This window comes from Pholcus phalangioides, unplaced genomic scaffold (assembly GCF_987345545.1).
Source record: "Pholcus phalangioides strain wild (caught in Gottingen) unplaced genomic scaffold, Ppha-v1.0 ptg000003l_1, whole genome shotgun sequence".
In the NCBI taxonomy this organism is placed as follows: Eukaryota; Metazoa; Arthropoda; class Arachnida; order Araneae; family Pholcidae; genus Pholcus; species Pholcus phalangioides.
The window spans coordinates 31,303,886-31,316,534 of NW_028301596.1; the positions used below are offsets into that span (position 1 = coordinate 31,303,886).

Sequence of the window (12,649 nt, forward strand, 5' to 3'; positions counted from 1 at the left end):
CTTTCTGCAGCCGAACCATTCTTTTCCCCTTGTATGTTAGTATGTGTTTTGTCAGTCGATGTCCAGCGGATTCTTGTGGACATTTATCATGCGAGTGTTTGAAAACGGGAAAGAAGGCCACAGGCCCGGCCCAAGTTGAAGTGAAAGGAGGCAGAGACGAGTGAGTGTCCGTAACGTCCATCAAGTAAGTGTGGGAGGTTGAGACAAAAGTAGCAAAAAAAGAGTAATGCGCTTTCTACTCTTTTTTGCTTTGATTAATAGTGAAAAGTAGACACCATTTTTCGGTGGAAAAAGTGGAGATATTTCTCTAAGTGAGCGGAACATTTCTACTTTTTTCAACGAATTCAGAAAATACTGAAAAACGTCGTAAAAATGATTCGAGAAAAGCAGAAAGCTGATTATGAGAAAAAAAGCCAATGGCGATTTCCGATACTCCGCGCTCATAAATATTAAGTTCGCTGTTTTGTTGTCCATATAAATGAACGCAATTCAAACAAATTTCAATAAGCTCGATATAAACACATCCAAAGAACTTTCGCAATTTGTCAGTCTTAATATATTTACTTAACCTTTTGTTGTCCTATTTGCATAAAGAAAGGATGAGAAGAAAACTTACTCGCCATTGTAATGCCAATCACGGCGAAACTCGTTTCACAGCCCTTGAGAAGTATGATCTCATTTCATAGATTAAAGACAAGAGGATTCTTTCATGTATGAATATATATATAGGAAGGGATTTAAAGGAACCAAACCTCTTCTAATTCTTTAAACAAAAACCCTTGAATTTCCAATAAATCGAATATCAACAAAAAATTATTGTTTTGCTATGAAATCGATTGAAAAAACTCTTTTATTTTAAATATTCAAATTTACCACGTTTATTTCCAGAACTCTCCTAGTTGTGAAATTTAGATGTAAGACTATTTATTAACCGCTTCGAAAAAGCTTTAAAATTATTTATATGATAAGTTAAGATTATTTATTGGATTAAGATGTAGTTATAGGGAATTCCTTCTCCCCTCCTTAACACAAATAATTTCGATTAGAACTATTCACGCATGTATTTTCGGTGATGCTTCAGATAATACAAAGTTTCTACGGAACTCTGGTTCATAAACATCGGTCTATATTCCCCCATCTCCACCCTGAAAAAATTCCCCCCCCCCCCTCCAGGTAAACCAACCCATAGAATCAATCCCATGTTTTATCTGACGCTTTTACCGCCTCCTTGGTCCGTTGCATCGCCCACTTTGGGAAACACAGTCTGCTCCCCTTAATCGGGCATCAACGATTTCAGTACACATATCCGATTAAGCGGGGAACAATTCAACTGCCATTTTACAACGTTAGTATAGTTTGCATATTGAAAACTGATGAAGGATCAATATTAATAAAGCTTCTCGAATAAATCAGACATAAAAAATGAAACGAAAATTACATTTAATTACAATGATTATAATATTTAAGATTTTTACTTTTCATTAGGAAAGTTAGCGCTGTCTATTTGCTTGATAGAGAACCAAAATGAAATAATTAAAAATGCACGTATTGAAGATAACTTGAATACTCGGAGGCCAGTGCCTACTCGCAAGTGTATTTATCGATTGACCAATAGTAACGTATTTTCCATTAATTCCAAATGTTTCAGTCAATAAAAACATTATGAGTATAGTGGTTGGCTGTGTATTAATAGTTGGCGTATGAAGCCAACGTAATATTCCATTAAACGGGGGGGGGGAGGGGGGAGGGGGGGGGAGTCGTTGAAATTATCATATTAAGCGAGCAAACGTTAACGTTGTCTCTATGGGAAAAATTTTGGTGATGGAGGATTTTGTTCGTTCGAGCGAGTTATTCGTTTTCATATATTATATCCGCTATCCGAAAAAGTGGGGCTGACTGTGGTGGTCTAAATTGATCCTTTGATAGAGGGGAAAAGATTCGACTTTAAGACAATTACTGTTGGTTGAAATATATTCAATTTTCATCAGAGGAAAGACCCGTGACCTGAACTTGGCTCATAGGGGCTTCCTAGATTGGCCGAAAATATTCATATATAATCTAGTTATAAATCTATTTGTTGCGCCAATGGTTTCCGGAGCGTCCTAACGATTTCGGCAGCCTTGGCCAAACAGCTTTTTTGGAACTCTCTTATAAGCAATAATTTTATATATTTATGCAGATATTTATATTATATATTTATATATTGGCATTGAAAGAGAAAGCATAACATTATTATAGAATGTACGAGAATACTGAAAAATATCTATGCAAAAATATGAGCATCCTAAACAAAAATTAATGAAAGAAATATATAATTCAGGATTCAAAATTAGGGGTCGTTCGAGTATTACGTCAGCAAAATTTAATTATTAATGAACCCCCTCTCCCGTCACCAAAATTCTGACCCCATCCCTCTTTGTCAGCGAAATTTCATCAGCTCTGCCCCCCCCCCCACCTCAAACGCATATTGGAATCAGAGACATACGCACGGGGGGTGGGTGGTATAGACGGACTTCATCCTCCCTCCCAGACGATCAAAAATTTATTTTTTTCAAGGAAAAAAATTTAAAAAGATTTAAAATTTCGGAAGAAAATACCCTTATATGTCATTATAATCATTTTCTGTTGATTTCAATGCTATTTGAAGGCTAAGAACTCAAAATTTATTTTTAAGAAATTCATCCCGACCCACCCTCCAAGACATATATGCTAAATCCATGGCCCGCGGAACACATGTGGCCTTCCGGGTTATCTGACGTTGCCCGCCACTTTAAACCGAATTTTATAAAAATGAACTAAGCGGCACATTTTTACAGATCCCTAAGTGACCCGTGGCACAATTCCAGAGCTTTTTAGTGGCCAGTGGTAAGTTTTCAGATCATTCAAGTAGGCCCAGGGCCCATTCACAGATCACCTAGGTGACTCGCGACGCAGTTCCAGAACACTTAAGCTATCCGTGGCACATTTAGAGATCCCTTGTGTAATATGTGGCACAGTTTTAGAGCACGTAAGCGGCCCTCAGTGCAGTTGTACATCACTCAAGTTACCCACGGCACATTCCTGGATCAATTGTGTGAAACGCGGCACAGGCCCAGAGCACTTGAAGGGTCCACTGAGCATATAGAGATCACTAAAGTGGCTATGTAGAGCAGTGTTTCTCAACCGCCGGGCCGCGGCCCGGTACTGGGCCGTGATATCATTCATACCGGGCCATGACTGATCTGCCGTTTCCTTTTCCTCCATTCATGTTCCGTTAATCATGTGTCTGAACGGGCCTTCCACTTACAAAAATAAATGAAACCGGGCCGCGGGCTTCCAAAGGTTGAGAACCACTGATGTAGAGGACTTATCAATAGGGAGAATGTTAGTCCAGGTGCCCACAAAATAGGGAACGGTTTTTCTCGTTTTTTTTGGCATACCGAGTAAGATGCTATCAAGAATATTTCGGAATATTTCTATCAAGAATATTAGTTCTTGAACAGAACCCGAACCCCCTATCCCCCCATCGATGCTGACGTAATACTTGAACGACTCCTTAATGAAAGAAATGCATAATTCCAGAATTAGAAAAAAAATAATGTCAGAATTGAAAGATATATTATAATTGAAAATTAATCACAGAAATAAGTCCAGAATTTATGAAAGAAACAATTTTATAGTTAGTGCAAGCTTTTAATAATAATTCGGGGTTCTGTAAGCCCACCAGTATAAAGACTGTTCCAATAAATTTTAAAAAACAAGTATTTTGTTATTTAGGGAAATTTTTAACAAGCATTTTTTAAAAGCTCGAAAATAGACATATGGATCACGAATTTGATAGTGTAGTTGATTATAGGTCACGGCTAAACAAAAGAAGTCTCAAGACCCCCTGACTTATGCTTATTCTGACTCCCATCTAACTCATCTGAACATCTGAGTGGAATGCGTCCTCAGATTCCATTGCAAATATTTTGTTCGTCATAATATACCATCATGTGCACTATTTTGTTGGAGGAGTTCGTACATGGGAATAAGAGAAACATTGACAAAGGAAGTGTGGTTGGTCATCTATCTGGTTGCATCTCTTATAGGAAACTGCGGAAGGGGTTCTTTTGACAGAATTCCAAGTTTATACAATACACAGATAGATAGAGGTAGAGAGAGAGAGAGAGAGAGAGAGAGAAAGGGCCGCTCTCTCTCTCTCTCTCTCTCTCCCTCTCGCGGAAGCAATTTTCTTATTAAGAGGCTCGTTTTCACGCTGTCATATTTCATCTGGGGAACTTTAACAGATGTCTGATTTCATGTTCTTCGGGTTTTTTCTTTTTTTTTTTCTTCACCCGACGTCTTCGGAAACCTTTTCCTTTTTTCTTTATAATATTTTGGATACGAATATGATAAAAGAAAAGGAATAGAAAATAGGTCTAGGGGCGTATCGAAAATTACACGGAGAGATGATTTTTGGAAAAAAAATCTACTCCACAATAATTTTACTTTGACATTTTAATTTCTTTTGTTTCTAAATCTATCAGATAGAGATAATTGAAAAAAATTACAATATCACGATTATTTGAGAGGTTTATATCAAATATTTTAGCAGTAATTATGTGATTTGATCATATATGAGTACAAAATCTCAAAGAGACCAAAAGAATTGAGAAGTAATGTGTTTTTCTTTGAGAGGGCAAAAAGTTTTCCTACCATTAAATCGAATTAAATACGTCAATTCCAGGCTATCAGCTCATAACCATTTCTTTTCTTTCTTTCAATTGTTATTAGGAAATATTAATAACTCATTTTAGCACATACAACACTTGAAACGGTGATAATTAAATTTTGAAATTGCATAATTATGGTCAATGTTAAATTTTTTTAATGTAGCGGTCGGTTTTAACGAAAGTTATCCAGAATCCTATGGGGAGAGAACCTGGGAGCTAAATTCACGACATTCTAAAATCAAGAACGATTACTTGGAAAAATAATTTCTTAGATGAATGACTGATGGGAAGGGGCAAATTTGCTACTATTTATACAAATTCATAGCAATGATAAGATATTGAATGACCAGACACACACTCATACAGGTAAAAGCTCACTATAACAAGCATTACACAGAAACAAACTTCACGTTAGGTTCACAACGGATGAGGTGCATGTGTGGTTTAGTAGTAATAGCAGGTAAAAGCTGATGATCACTTTTTTTTCCCGGAATGGGATGTATATCACCTAATCCAGATTGACAGAGTCAGTAAGAATTTTGTAGTTATAAGTCACTACTGCTCCAAAATTAAAGCATACATTTAATATAGAAATCAAGGAAACCAACCGAGACAAATCTAGAGAATTAATTCCAGAATAAATAAAATAAATGAATTAGAGAAGAAATAAAGTAAATAAATTAAAGAATAAATAAAGTAAATGAATTCGGAGAATATATATATAGATTTTGGGAACCGAAATAAATCTAGAATAAACGTAAGAAACCAAATATATAAATATATACCTCGGAATATACCGAGAATAATTTTGAAACAAAAAAATAACATTTGAAACACGTAAATATAAAAACAAAAACAAAAAAAATCTAGAATAAATGTTCAAAAAAAAATCTAGAATAAATGTTCAAAAAAAAATCTAGAATAAATGTAGGAAGACAAAAAAAAATCTCAAAATAAATTTAGCACATGGAAAAGAAATGTATTATAAATTGAATACGAAAACGAACAAAGTATGTTTGAAATAAATTTGTGAAAAAAAAGAAGAGAGATCCAGAATAAAAACTGTAAGATGCAAAAATATACAAAAGAAATATTCAGTGACCAAAAAAAAAGCACATTGACGAACCTAAATCACTTATCGATCAAAAAAGCTTGATCGAAACTATTTCCGGCACCACCTGAGGTGTATTAAATTTATATTGTAATTTACTTCTTCAAGCATACTTGCAAGGGTAGCAGCATATAACCTTTGATGACAAATAAGCCAAGAAACAAACACCATGCATACACATACATTTTCACCTGATGTCAAATTGGTTACAAGCACAAGCCTTGCTACATATAATTGAATCGAATACCACGGATCCCGATAGATATAACAGCAAGAAAGGTAACATTAATAATAATTTTTGAGCGGAAGGAGGAACGATCTAGAAAATCGCACGAGTACATTCCTTGGTTCTTCCCTCGTTATAAAGAGAACTCCCATAAATCCACTAAATCTAGAATAAATGTAAGGAAAAAAATAATTAAAAAATAAAAACTAGAATAAATACAGGGAACCGGAAAAAATTTAGAACAAAGTCTAAGAATTCTGAGAAATTTAGAATAACTATAGAAAATCAGACTTGTAAGAAATCGAAAAAAATTAGAATTATTATAGGAAGCCGAAACAAAAAGATCTAGAACAAATGTAGGAAACAGACATGTGTAATATATAGACTAATAATAATAATAAAACATATATTCATAGTCTATGGTAACCATAAATGGTCTGGAGTCAAGACCAATTTTGTTGGATTCCTACATTCAGTCTAGACGCTAGACTAAATGTAGGAATCCAAAAAATTCTAGAAGAAGACTTGATCGTAAGGCAGATAGAAAAAAATTGATAGAAACTTGATCATAACTGTTTCCAGGACCACCTTAAGGCGTATTAAGTTTATATTATAATTCACTTCGAGAACTTTCAAGGGTAACCAGCACGTAATCTTTATAATTTGATGACAAATAAGCCAGCAAACAAACACCATCTTTTCACCTGCCGTCAATTGGTTACAAGCCTCGCTACATATAATTGAATCGAATATCACGAATCACAAGCGAACAACAATTGATCTAACAGCAAAAAAAGATAACAATAATAATAAAATAATAATAATTTCTGAGCGGAAGGAGAGGAACGATCTAGAAAATAGTGCGAGTACATTCGCTGGTTCTCCCCCCGTTATAAAGAGAGAACTCCCATGCGAAGGATAAACAATTAGAGCAGATGCTTAAACTTCTTGGTTCGGGAGAGATAGGTAGGCTGTCATACACATCGCCTTACGTATGTGGTACGGAAAAATCTGAAAATGTGTGTGAGAGCGTGCACACAAGGAGGAGGGCCTAGGGATCAGTATAAGGCCAACAAAACTCATTACCTTTGGCCTTTTTTTTTCCTCTATCTCTCTCTCTTTGTAGCGTCATTCTTCCATTTTTTTCCGCAGCCCCCCTCCCCCTTGCAAAAGAACGATTCTTCTCATAAGTAGAAAATCCTAACCTAAAGCCCACCCTCCAATCTGAAGGGAGAAGAAAGTGATTTCGCTTCCGCTTCAAATGATGGATATTTTTCGGTAAAACGGCTAATTTTCGAGGAGAGAGAGAGAGATCCGTACTACAGTGCTCACCTGAAACAGCTGGTATGTGGAGAGCACCAGTTGTTTCTGGGGTTCTTCCCGTTTCATATCGGTGGATGGATGGATTACAGTCCATTCACGGTACATTATAATAGAGAGTATTTTGCGCCACTTTTTTTTTAGATTAAAAAAAACTCTGTAACGTAGAATATGACATTGTTTTTAGAAAATGTTATCGTGATGAAAAGAAGGATGAAACTGTACGGTATTTAGTGGAGGAAATACAAAATAAAATATCATAAAAAGGTTACGGAGTATAGGAATACCGTTTTGTAGAAAACCCGAGAAGTGATCCTTCAATATAGCTGAATACAGTGGCATCGGAGCCGAGGGTCACAGTATTTTGTAGCATGGGCCCCAAGCCAGCACTTCCAAGAGAAGAGGAGACACCTCCTTCTCTGGAAGGTACTGCCCAAGTACTCCCAAAATTAATTTGTGTTGAATGTGCTGCAAGAAAATTAGAATTCAAATCTCACATTTCCAAGTGTATCGTAAACGGAAAAGATTTGTGAGTACCTAGTATAGAAGTTTGTGTTTTTCAACCTCCTTACCTTTGTGAAAAAGTTTTAGTAATTTCCATGTTCTAGGGTAGTAGTTTTTAAATGGTAGTACGTGGGCCACAGGAGATCAAGAAGAGTCGGCTTAAGAAATTTAGAGCCGAAACGAGTGAAAATATAGAAAGTGGCAGTGACATATAGCCCAAATAGTCCTTGATTTCTTTCGTGCTTGACCAAGGGTTCCTCAAGTTGGTGCTAATTTAAAAACGTTGTTCTAGGTTCAAAAAATTTTCACCGGAGCTCAAGATGCTCCTACGACGGCCCCGAACACACTGAAGGGATTCTGTAGAACATTACCATAACTATTTGCTCCTGTTATTTCTCACAAAGCCCCTAGCGATATCTTGGGAAATTCTAAAATTCTAGATCCGTGGTTTCTTCTCCTAGTAATCATAAATTTTATAGTAGTTTTCAATTCAGAACAATATATATATATATATATATATATAATGCAAGAAAAAATTAATTATTTTCATAGTTGACCAAGAACACATTTAGGGTTTTTTACAACCCTGTGGAGTCAAATATTTTCTACCAAATACAACGAAAATTCTCTTACATACGTGGGGTCTACTATATATTCAAGCAAGTCCCTACGCTACGATTTTTGAATTATACTCAGACCTAAAAAAACAGTAAGAATTCGGTAGAGCGTCAACCACTTTTACCGTCACCTCGTTGACAAGGTCAGTTTTTGAAACATTTTTCTGTATAAAGTGTATGTTGGTCTTGCTTTGCTATCAAGTTTCCCCGCTTATGAAGTCATTTTTATTCGAGCTGTAGTGGTGACGTTACACCGAGGTCTGACTGTAATAAGGTCGATTTCTGGGCCTACAGACTAGAGCCTCGTCAGCCTCTCTCTTTTGAGAGCAATAGTTAGTCTGGTTTAAAAAAATATAGAAAAAACAAAACGAAATTTCATTCTTCCAATGATTTTCTGTAATATGCGATTACGGGTCAGGATTTTCCCTTTTTTAAATTGAATAGTAGGCTGATAGAGAAAATTAAAAAGTTTTCCACACTCGACTCACTCACAACATGCGTGATCCATAGCGGGTGTAAACAACAGGTGAGATGGAAGGTCAAGTGAATTTAGAGGCGGTCGGGCAAACAACAACATATACACAATAGTAATTTGTTCTTTACATCGCAAGAATAAGAGCTTATCATGAGAAGCAACGGCGGCGGCGGCAACCAAACAGTTTTCTTCTGTGGTCTTCCTTGTAAGATAAATTACTCCGGTAGCAAGGGTACCAAGAACCCTCTCAATCTCTCTCTCAACCATCCTCCCTTCCCAAGAAGAAGCCCAAGATAGATTGGAAGTCGGGAGGGGGGGGGGGCTACACCAAGTAAATGACAGAGAGAGAGAGAGAAGTAGTGGAAAGCGGCTGAGGTGAAGTAGTCAATTAATTCGCCATTAATTGGGTTTCCCTGTTTAAACGATTAATGGCGGGAATTCATTACCGTTTCCAAGAGGCCCGCAGAGAGTGCGGGAAAGATCTAGTCCATCTACTTTGGGGGGGGGGGGCATCATCATTACTACTAGCACTGGCGATTATCGACGACAGTCGTTCGTCGTTTTGGACCGTCATAGTTACCATCATCGTTAACCCAGAGGATCAGGTTGAAAAAGAATAAATAAAGATCCCTCCCCCCGTAAAGGATAGGGAGAAAGTTGATATCATCCCCACTCCACTTGATCAGATTGACGGAATCGGAACAAGCCAAATTGTTGTTTGTGGAAATAAGACATTAGTTTTTCTTTTTCTGCTTTTAATGTGTACTCATTAACATTTAATGATCTTTTTTTTTCTATTTTCCAGAACAGGAACAAAAAAAAAAAAAAACTGTATCGATTACTAAATATTAAAAAAAAATTCCGGCCAGTCAAAATGGAACTTCAGAGGAAGAACACCGTATTCATTACTACAGTGAGTGTACGTACACCTGGAAGGTGTGAGCTTGAGAATATTCAATATGCATGATACTCATATTATTGGCTCCACGTACTTTGATTATTTGAATGGATAAGGAATGTAAATTGAACAACCTGGGGTGTTGAGAGGTGGGATCAAGGTGATGCTGCCAAACAACAGTATCAGAAACCACACACAACATAGCCGTATGGTTAAAAATGCATATTTTTACCGGAATGATTAATTTCAGCAACTAAACTACTTTATTTCGCATTAGTCACAAATGCAGTTAAGTTTACATGAGGAAAGAAAACGAGGGGAAAAAGAACACATCAAATAGCCCGTTGATGTCTCAAGTATTGAACATCTCCCCCCCCCCCCCCCCCCCCCCGTCCAAGTATCAGAAATAGAGCACCCATGGGAAAAATCTGAAAATCTCTGGCTCAAATTATTTTACTCAAGGCTGATTGACTGTTAGTACTTGAAAGCATCTTGAATGAAATGATCAAGCTAAGAGTATACCAACAAGTAAAAACTTGAAAGTATAAAATCAGGTACGAACACTGTCTGTACTCATCATCAAAAGAAGAGCACCCTTACGGCAAGTTTGATATACGAATGCATGCAATCAGGATGTCTCAATCCTTGAATGCAATTTGTGCAAGGTGTTTAATTGGAACGTTGGTCAAGTGCTCGCGAGCACGAAATCGGACAAGAGTATCGAGCACTCTGGACACTTCAGGGAGCACCGTGGTGCTCGCGAGCAACGAATTGAAGATGCCTGCTCTAAAGCATAGTTCCCAAACTTTTTTTGCATCGCCCCTTCTTCAAAAACTTTTTCTCTCATCTCCCCCGAACTCAAGCAAACCCATAGGATCCTATGTTATACCCGTAGTTTCTATCAACCCCCCTGGAACATTGCATCGCCCACCAGGGGGCGATATAGCCCACTTAAGGAACACTGCTCTAGAGAAATGTTTACGAGGTGCATGTACGGTTAAGTAGCAGTAACAGCAACATTTTAAAGGTGCCGTCAGAACAAAATCCCACGAATATGTTATTTATTTTTAAAAAATAAATAAAATACAGAGAAATATTCATGGAAATATTTGGATCGTGATCAGTTAAAGCGCGCAGAAGTCTTCGAAGTTTCTAAAGTCGGAAGCACTATTTTTTTTTTTAAATAATAATAACGTGATCAGCACGTATTCCCAAGAGATCGTTACGATCTGTCCAGGGAATTTGTTAGTGTTAGTAGACATCCATGCCCGACCCGGGATGAGTTATGCTGAGCATCATGAAGTCATCGGTAACAATCCTGACTTACTCTCATTATAAAGTGAATGCTTTTTGTAACGTGCAAAATATGACTTCAGTTAAATGTCAGTCAAGTCCTCGCGATCATGAAGTCATGCACAAACACCGAACATTTTAGGTAGCTTCAGTGAGCACCGATTCTCTCGCAAGCAACAGTTTGAATATGTCTGCCGTTAAAAATGCATCTTCGACCATCATTGATGATATGTTACGGATGTCATACCTTAATAAATTTGATCGCATTGCTAAACCGTAGGACCAAAGGGAGTGAAGTACGCACTCGCATACATCCACCACGAATTCTCCCTTGCCAAACTCCCCTTCAAACTTGTTAATTTAAGTCACGTGCCCGCAGCCAGGCTTTTATTGGGCATTCACGTGGTCATTGGAAAAAACGAGTGGCCAACATCTCGTTGCCGTATTCGAGACGATTAAACCCGGCCATCACCGGGTTTGTTCTTTTCAACAAAAAAAAAGAAAAAAAAGAAAGACCAGCAGAGAACTGTTTAACATGCGTCGCGGAAATCTCCTTCGAGCAGCATTGGATAGACGGGATGGAATTCCCGCTTTTCTACTATGTCCCATGCCCTATCTCTTAGTTATTTTGCTGCTGCTGCTGTTGTTATTGTGGCCGACCCAAAACTCTATCGCAACTGACTCTCCACAAACTATAATTACTATGAAAGTAGAGATCGTGAGCCAGTTGTTATTTCGCTGCTGCTGTTGATGTGCACTGCGGATGGAAGGCAAGAGAGGTAAAGTCAAAACGAAAGGATAAACTGCAATTGATGGTGAGATGCGGTTCAGTCATGAGAAGGAGGAGATGGAAAAAGTCCAAGAGGTCACCGTAAAGAAAAAAAACCTTTTCTGACATTTTTCAAATATATTCTCTCCCGCACTGTGGGGCGAACCTGTTATTATACAAGCATTTTGCTAGCTGGACTCACTCCCACCTCTAGACTTTATCGGCGACATCTATCGACGTGGTCACGAAAAAACACATCTCCGACCCTATCCCTACGTGGCTCTCCCCTGCTCGTTTTTACCTTGTATTTGAACGGGGCGTGTGTGTAGAACAAGAGTTGCACCAAAATCACCACGTCTGGATTTTAAAAAACGATTCATTTTCTTCCTCCAACGTAGCCATCGATATATCTTTTTCTTTTTCTATGATGAAAAGAGGGTCCTAAACTCGTGCATTTTCTTTCCTTGAAGCTTCTTGGGCATATGTTCCCACCTCCCGAGACATATACAGCAGTTTAGTACTGACCGACGACGCCACAGCGGGTGTCATGCTCGAGCTGCCGACACAACGATTATTATTACTGGCTACTTTTTTTCGTTTTTTTTTTCATGAAGACACCAGTTTCTAATGAATCCTGATGGACGTATGGCAAGGCATTACATACACTAAAATAAGGACGCTCAACCTTTAGGAGAGTGCGGGCCACTTCATTGGTTTGAAAACGTGCCGCGGACCACTTGAT

The 12,649-nt window shown here is 37.7% G+C and overlaps 1 protein-coding gene across 2 annotated transcripts in view; it reads right to left on the reverse strand.

The window, feature by feature from the left end:
- The window catches only part of LOC149088405 (zinc finger protein basonuclin-2-like), a 175,131-nt gene that overhangs the window by 21,238 nt on the left and 141,244 nt on the right, over nt 1-12,649 (reverse strand). The gene's annotated exons all lie outside the window — the stretch shown is intronic.